This window comes from Mastomys coucha, unplaced genomic scaffold, assembly GCF_008632895.1.
Source record: "Mastomys coucha isolate ucsf_1 unplaced genomic scaffold, UCSF_Mcou_1 pScaffold22, whole genome shotgun sequence".
Taxonomy (NCBI): Eukaryota; Metazoa; Chordata; class Mammalia; order Rodentia; family Muridae; genus Mastomys; species Mastomys coucha.
Genome location: NW_022196905.1, coordinates 61,761,339 through 61,770,654, shown reverse-complemented (window position 1 = coordinate 61,770,654; position 9,316 = coordinate 61,761,339). Strand labels below are relative to the sequence as shown.

The 9,316-nt window shown below is 35.1% G+C and overlaps 1 long non-coding RNA gene across 1 annotated transcript in view; it reads left to right on the top strand.

The window, feature by feature from the left end:
* Positions 1–3,378: 3,378 nt before the first annotated feature.
* Positions 3,379–9,316, top strand: part of LOC116069960 — an 18,413-nt gene continuing 12,475 nt past the window's right edge. Inside the window, exon 1 of the long non-coding RNA XR_004110230.1 lies at positions 3,379–3,483. This is a non-coding gene — a long non-coding RNA (uncharacterized LOC116069960). The remainder of the gene's footprint in view (positions 3,484–9,316) is intronic.

Sequence of the window (9,316 nt, the reverse complement as noted above, 5' to 3'; positions counted from 1 at the left end):
TGATGAGAAAGCTAATGGGGGAGGAATAGGTGCTCATTTCTAGGTAAAGACAAGCAACAACTTTCAAGGATAACATTATATATTTTTATGTTGAAATCTGTTGTAATCTCTGATGTTAATTATTTATTCCAGTTCACAGAACATATAATAAACACAAGCTCAACTTCCAAATACAACAAATCTATTCTTATAAGAACTTGTCCTGATTCCATTTACCTGAAATTTTATTTAAGTAAACCAATTATGCCTTAATGTCTCCTTAAATGTTTTTTTGGCTACATTTCTACTCTTATTTTATTTTCTAAGCCTTGGGAATGTAATAATGTTCCAACCAGGAAAATACTTGTTTGTTACTTACTGCCCATTAATTTTCCTAAACATACATCATCTAATATTTTTAATTCTATATTTGACTACTATGATGCACTCTGCCAGTTTTTGAGCATATCAATATAGTAACAGGCCTTTCTGTCTGCTCCTTGCTATCCATTCTTGGTTATGTCATTTCTACTACTGTGGAATGCAACTGAATAACATGCTACTGGATGAGAACCAAATAAGAAAGAGTTGGTTGTTTGCAATATGGAAATCCCAAAGAGTCTACTAAAGATGAATACAATTTAAGGAATAATACCTAGAAATGTACTTGTAATTCTCCTCAACTCTTACTAAACTGGAGATATTGACACTAACACCTGGGCAAAGTGCAGAAAGTAAGAGACTATGGCATTCTAAGTTCTAAATGGAATATTTGTATTTTGCTCATTCCTCCAAGGCACAGGAATCATAGAGGATGAACAAAAAAAAAAATGTCAGAACTGATAGATTACTACATGACATTTTTTTAAGATATAACTGGATAACTGTGCATGTGTAAATTGACAACAGTTGTGACACTATGCACAAGATCTGTGCAACTCTAGCAAGACAAAATCTCCACATGGTTATAACAGTTGAGAATGCAATCTCACCACTAGCCAAGGAGATTCTGAAAATTGATAGCTACTGTCAAAAGCATTGCCAGGTTTTTTTTTTTTTTTTTTTTTTTTTTTTTTTTTTGTAAGTTGACTTTTCTTTAGTGGCCAGCCAATTGATGTGCTTAAAAACAAATAAAAGCCAAGGTTCGGTGGTCTAAAGTAGTAGTTCAAATGGGAAACAATGTCCATAATCTCAGACATTTGAATGCTTGGTCCCAAGCTAATAGTAGTGTTTAGAAAAGTTTAGGAGGTGTGATATATTGCCAGAGGAAATATATCAATGGACAAGCTTATAGATTTTAAGGAATAACCTTCTAGTTCTCCTCTTCTGTCTCATGATTATGTTTCAGGATGAGGTCTCCCAAGTTACCACTGCTCTCATCATATATGCAACTTGTTGCCATGCTATCGCCATTGTTATAAACTCTAACACTCTGGAATTGTAAGCCAAAAATCTCATTTATAAAATGCCTGATCAAAGTGCTTTATCATACCAAGAGAAAAAACAATAACCAATACAGTGGGAGAGATGGAACCGATATGGTATAACTTGGAATATATGAATGAAAATAACAAAAAATTATTAATTTCTTGAAGATAATTTATATATGTATATATATATATATGAGTATGTATGTGTATGTATATATATATATATATATATGTGTGTGTGTGTATGTATATATGTGTGTGTATGTATGCCAAAAATGAGGAAAAATGGTGTGCTAAAGTAGAAGTAACTGAAACCTGACTTGACTTCTCATTAAATATAGAATGAGAAATCTGGCCTAAAGTAATGTTATTATCAACTAGAAAAGTACATATATTTTAGGGATATTTGAAAAGTATAAAATGATATACAAATACAATTAAGTAATCTAGTTCGCCTGGAACTTATGGACTTCCTGGGAAGGAAGATCCTATGTTAATATAAGAACTATCAAGTTATATATATATATATATATATACATATATATATATATATATATAACTTGATATATACTTATATATACTTATATATAACTTATATATAACTTATATATATACTTATATATAACATAAATATATATATATATATATAACTTTATATATATATAAATTTACTATCAACTAGAATCAATAAGTAAAATGAAAATGAAAGGAGTGTATATGAAAGACAGATATAGCCATGTCCCTATACGCTACTCCAGCAGATAGCCCATACTCAATTGTAGGCCAAGCCAAACAGAAGAGTAGATAACTGTCTAGCCCAAACATCATGAAAGAGGCTTTGTGAGGTTGTATGGTCTTGCTACTGCAGCCTGGGTCTCTCTTTCTGCAGCTGAGGCCTGTGGTGGTGTGCATTAGTCAAAAAGGAGGCAATGTATAAATGAGATATTTTATTATAGGACAGAGAGAATAGGCCACTCATGTAGAGAGAAAGAAAGGAGAGGAAGGAGAGGAAGGAGAGGAGAAGAGAAGGAGAGAGGGAGAGAGAGAGAGAGAGAGAGAGAGAGAGAGAGAGAGAGAGAGAGAGAGAGAGAGAGAGAGAGAGAGAGAGAGAGAGAGAGAGAGAGAGGAGGAAGAAAGCAAGAGATCAAGAAGGCAAGAGAAAAGAACAAAGAGCAGGAAAGAGAGGAAGAAGGCAAGAGAGGAGACAAAGAGAAGAGACAAAGAGCAAGAGAGGAGACAAAGAGCAAGAGAGGGAGGAGGGGGCAAACCACCCCTTATATTGTATGGGGCGTGGCTATCTGTCTTTGGGACGATGCATGCCTGGCTGTGGTCAGATGACTGGGGGTAGGGTCCAACTAGAATGCTGGAAGCTTGGAGCATTGTCTGCCTGATAGAGCTCACATCTCCTGTCGGGGCAGCTGTGAGAGGTTGCAACTGAAACCGGACCCAAAGACTCAGGAGTTATAGCCGAAGTCCTTCCACCCACTGCAGGCAGAAACTGCCCACTATGGCTCCAGGGCTCTCGGACAATTACTCGACCGAGCCTAAGTTGCCTGAACAGACCACTGCCCTATAATGCTTCATCCAGCAACTGTTAGCTGAAGATGTAGAGGCACATAGATACACATTAGGCAGAGCTCAGAAACCCATGGAAGATAGGGAAGAAGGATTGCAGGGGCTAGAGAGTTCAAAGACATCAAGAGAATGTGGCCTACAGAGTAAAACTGTTTGAAACTCATGTGTTATGGATATTTTTGTGTTAAGTAGAAAAATGTTGTGATTTTTTAAAACAGGACAGATCAATGTTAGCTATTATTCTCGTCTTTCATAAAACTAAAGCCAAAGTTTAAGAGTGACTGGTGTGAAATTTTTCTGTACACATGGCAGAGCCATTGCATTCATGAGCTCATAATAACTGAAGGATAGCAGTGACTGCCTGCACAAGAACAAGACAGTTAAAATTTGCCATTGATGGGAGAGGGACTTGTGAAGCTCCCCAAGCATGAAAGATCTGTTAAGTATAAGTGACTGCTTATGGAAAGAAAACAACATTTATCCAATGGCATGATTTCTGGTAAGATGACCCTAACCCAAGCAGATGGTTCTACATTTCTGTTCATATGGGAAGCTCTACAGTTGTTTTCAACGTTCCTAATTTTACAACCCTTTAATACAATACAATATCTCCTATTGTAGTGATTCCTAAACATAAAATTATTTCATCTTCATAAGTGAAATTTTGCTACTCTTATGGATCATAACAAAACTGTCTGCTTTGTAGGATATTTGATATGTGATCGTCAGGGAGTCATAGCACACAGGTTGAGAATATTTGCTCTAACTGAACACACTGGGTTATGGTCGTGCAAGAGCAAGTAGATTGGAAGAGTAACAAAAATTTCCAAAATATTATTAGGAGTCCAAATTAAATCAATTATTATTCATTTGGCTTTTCATAGACTTTTAAGGTTTTACCATTCTCTGTAAGCTCAGAGGTATATAATCTTATACATTGAATATGTTTGGTACTCATTTTACTATTAACCATTCCTTTTCATAATGACTTTCTACCTCCAAGTAAATTTAAGATAGCTCTTTAGGTAAAGCTTCACATTGCTAGCAATGACACAGATTTAAGACCCTTTCCTAAGGGGATCTTGCTTTTTCTATATTGCTCTTGGTATTTTCCTTGAACAAGTTAATCTGTAATATAATTCTATGTCATCTTCTGTAATGTCTCATGGGCTGTTTTTAAGAAATAAATAATTTAATATATACAAATTTTCTAAGGACACTGTTTGGTGGTTTGACTGTTAATGGCCTTCATGGATTCCTATGTTTGAATATCTGATTCTCAGTTGTTGAGAAGGACTTGGATATACAGTTTTGTTGGAGAGTTATGTCACTGAAGGTGGGTTTTGAGGTTTTGAAACTCTCTTACCATTCCAAGTGTCTAATTTTCTCTTTCTCATGGTTATGGATCAAAAGGTGGACACTCAGCTGTCTATCAACAGATTTGAGCTCCACAGCATGAACACTAAACCTTAGAAACTATAATCCAATTAAACTCCTTATTTTCTAAATGGTATTGGTCATGCTGGTTTATCACAGCATTATAAAGTAACTAATAATACAGTAAATATATTATATTTTACATTTTATATTTTAAAGCAAGCTGTGTCACCTTTTATACTAGTAGAAAAATACTTATCATGCATTGAAGAATTTCTCATAGTCAAAAAAAAATAAATAACCTTTTACAGGCAGCTTCAAAACCCTTGGTATTTCTCAAGTGAGCAGTGTATTTATTATTCAAAGTTCAGGCTGATAAAATGACTTAAGCCAGTGGCAGCCACTGTTGACAGTCCTGGGTGGAGAATAGCCTTGATGAAAGGCCAACCATGTTATTACAAAACATAAATGTTGAACCAGAACATATTACCCTGAGCTCTAAGAGGAGAAGAGGGCTGGAGATTGAGTTCATGGCTATGGACCATGATTCAGTTAATCAATCATGGCTATATGATGTTGCCTTCATACATCTTTGGATATTGACATTTGAGTGGGTTTCTTTGTGGACACCACTCTATTTATATATGACCACCCCAATAATGAGATAGTACCAAGTCTCCAAGGTTATGAAAGGTTTTTTTTTTTAATTTTATTTTAAAGCCGAACATTTACAAATTCCACCAAATGTATCTCTGTTGTTGTTTCTTTTAATTTTTGTATCTTGATTTTTTTTAATTAGATGACTAGGTTTCTAGTATTTTCATGAACACTACTAGTTTTTCTAGTAACTGTGGAAGAAAACAATGGTCATGGCGTCCTCCTAGTTTTTATTTTTCTGATCAGAAGTAAAAGTAGCCCTGAGTACTCCAGTATGTGAATAAGCTTGTGACAGCTCCAGAAAGACTTTTAGTTTTAAGAGGCTCTAAATTTACTCTTTAATCTCAAATTTTTAACATAATAAAAGCTAACTTTCAGATGATACTATTATTTATACTGTTGCATAAAATATTAACCTTTTACATCCATAATCTTTTGTCTACCAAACAACAGCAACAAAAAGACTGAAAACTGAATTTACAACCTTGTTAAGAGACTGCTGCTTTTGTTGACTGTGTCTTTCTGTGTCCCTAAGCTTAGTTGTTCTTAATATAATTAATTCTGTCTCAGTCTTTTCCCACTTTTATTCTTGTATAAGGAAATTCTGGATATAGAAGTATAACCTTAAAGAACTGTAGTCTAGACCTCAATTGTCTAATCACAAATTTTAATAGTGTTTTTTTTCATTATGTTCCTACTCCTCAGATGAGCTTGCGGTCTAAAGGATTATCACTCTGCCTCCCTGTCAGTCTCTAACACATACCAGTCCCTATTGTTCATACAACATTCTAGACATCTAGCTTTCTTCCTTAAACATTCCTCTTAACTCCTCACTGACTATCTTTGTGACTGCTGTACCTTCAGCACAAAACACAGAGACTTTTCCATAAATGTACTAGTGCATCAGTGTTTTGCAAAAATCTCATTAAATATATGTTGAATGAGAAGATTAGTGGATAAAGGAATAAAGAAAAACAGGACAGAACAATTGACTAGATAAATGAATGAATAGTATAATGAGGAATGCATTCCAGCCAATGTAATAAAAGTCTGCCTATACAAATACAGCTTTTTTACGAAGGATACATTAATATTGTTAAATTTATGTGCACATATAATGCCTTGCTTTTTATGTGAAGGGGAAATTGAGTGAATATTGCAGCCTGAGGCATCTGAAAAAAAATGATTTGTCACAGAAGTGAGAAAACAATCAGTGGAGAAAATTAAAGCATAGAAATAGATTTTGACATCTTAAGGGTATGGGGGGAAGTTTTGTTGACTGTTGTAATTAAAATAACAGCCTTGAGCTCATGGTGTTACAGAATACATAATGTGCAAAGATTCACATATACAATGTTTTATGTTATTAGAGAAAAAGATATTTAGCAAAAGATCTATGATTGTAATAGAATATTGCTTGAACATTTAAGCATAGACATTGTTTTGACATTATAGCTAATAAATAGTGAAAATCCAACATGTTATTTGAAAAATTAGGTTACTTCTACTTTTTTGCTAATAAAGTATGTTCTATTTTTTTAAATAGAAAAGTTATATAATTAACTTTATTCATGTTCTTTATAAAATAAAGGGAAAAATATGTGAATTATGAACAAACTTAGTTCTTGTGAACATATCATTAATGATGACATTGAAAATAATAGGGTACAATCCTTCTATGTAACAAAAATTGAAAATATTTTAATTTTGCTTTATTAGTCAGGGTTCTCTAAAGTCACAACACTTATGCAATGTTTCTATACACTATGGAAATTGTTGGAATGACTTACAGTCAACCATCCAATAACACAACAATGGGCAGTGGTGTTGCTTAGCCCCACCTGGCTAGGTATTTTAGCTGGTCTTCTGTATAAGGTGGAATTCTGAAGTAGGTTCCAACAGATGTTTTGTCAAGTAAACACAAGTAGAACAAAGAAGAAGTAAGCCTTCCTTTTTCCATGGTCTTCATGTAGGCCTCCACCAGAAAGTATGGCCCAGATTATCCACCTGGACCTAGGATGGTCTTTACTAGGAAATTGCTCTGTTCCAGGTTGGCCTTGAACTCAGACATCTGTGCCTGTCTCCTAGAAATAAATGCCTGTGCTACCTTGCCTGGGCTTAAGCTTTTCATGGCCACTATGCTTCCAGTTTCAGATCAAAAGCCTGTGTCTTCCAGCCTCAAGTTCTGGATCACAGGTGTGCCCTCCATTTCTGCATTGTAGTTCATTCCAGATAGAGTCAAGTTGATAATTGGGAATAGCCATCACAATTACCTTTTGCATTGTTCAATTGAAGTAGTTCCATGTATATTTATTGGAAAATACATTTTGGTACAATGTCATTACTATATCATTATCTTAAAAATAGATATTTAATTGTAAAATCCACACAACCATTTTATTTATTTATTGAGAATCAGAAAAATAAAACTTTTAATTTTACCTCTAGTTGTTTCTTTTTAATTTTTTTTATTCTGTTGGTTATTTTTGAGATTGTGTTTTAATGACAATATTTTACTCTTTACTTTTCTCCCTTCAAATTCTCTCTTGTAATTCTCCCAACCCTCCTTCAAATTCATGGCCTTTTTTTTTTAATCAACAGTTATTGCATTTGTATGCCTTTATATATATACATATATTTCTATATATAACCTGTAGAGTCCATCCAATTTTAAGTGTATATAGGTTTTCATGAATTACCATTTGTCTGCCGGAGCCAATAGGTATGTTCTTCCCCGAGGAAGGACATGCCTCCTGTTCCCACTTCCCTTGTTGCCTACAATCTTTGGGTAGAATTGAGGCATCATGGGCTTTTCTCTATCCATTTTGGCATGTCTTTGATTTCCTTCTTGTTCAGCTTACACTTATACTGTTATATTGAAGAGACTTTACAGGAATAGCTTCCGATGTTACTTGGAGACACAATGTAACAGTAAAACCCCTTATCCTATGGCTCTGACAGTCTCCCACCCTGGAACCAGCAATGTTCCCTAACTTTAAGTGGAAGAATGTATGCTGTCTCTTTCTTCCTGTGAATCATCTCCATTCTCTCTGAAAAACCATGTTTAACACTTCTAGTTCCACCATATCTACTTCTAACACATTCCTTTATTATGTTTAGTTGAAATTTTTCTTGAGGCTAATTCGACAGCTTAAATAATTCTTTGATTTTTGACATAAAATTCACTCCATTTTTTTTTCTTTTTTTGATCTAGTTACATTTTTATTTTAAAAATTGCAATAAACAAAACACAAACAACAGCAACAGCAACCACAAACCAAAACAACAAAAACAAAACAAAAACAAAAACAAAAAACAACTCAAGTCTAACTAGAAATATTTGTTATTACAGTTGTATGTTTTGCTCTTTTAAAATTTTTCCAAAATATAGCATATTAGTGACTTATTTTTATTAAATATATTTCTAGCTCATAATACATAGGATTATTTTATTATTTGGAGAATTTGTGCCCAGTATTATCCTGTTGTCTCCCTTCCTTCTTACCAGGGCTCTCTGCACTAAGTAGGGGCTGTTCCTGTTTATTATTGATATCAGTCACAGGAGCTCATAGTAGCATGTGGTAGTAATAGCTTTAACATAGACTCTGCTGTGCCAGCACCCAGGCTCCTCCTAGACCTAGCCTTTCAAAATGTGAGCCTTCCTGTCCCAGCCCTCACCTTAGCTACTGGAAGAAACATCTCATAGTGATGTACTGGAAATTTAGATTCTCTGGCTTTACCCCAAATCTAATAAGATAAAACTTGAAAATTTTGAAGTTGGGGCCCAGAAATCTTTGTTACCCAGATGATTTTGATGGTCTCAATTTGAGAAGCACCGTGTTATGTCAGGCATCCTTTAAAATCATCCCCTGTTTATTTGTTTGTTTGTTTGTTTGTTTTCAAGACAAGGTTTCTCTGTGTAGCCCTGGCTGTCATGGAAAACACTCTGTAGATCAGGCTGGCCTCAAACTCAGAAATCCACCTGCCTCTGCCTCCCAAGTGCTGGGATTAAAGGCGTGTGCTACCACTGCCTGACCCCCTTTCTGTATTTGTAGCTAAAGGAGTGGAAGTTATTTCATCTCTTGTCACCCGGGGAGCTTAGACCATGAGTGAGCATTGTAACTGAATCTCCCTCTCTCTTCCCCTTCCTCCCTCCTTTCTTTCACTTAGTCTTGCTATGGAGCTCTAGTGGGTTCTTAAGACTTAGCACCCTCACCTCTCAAGTACTGGCATCGCACAGGTGTGCAGCACTATGCCCAGTTGGACTTCCTTTTCTCCTCCTCCTCCTCCTCCTCCTC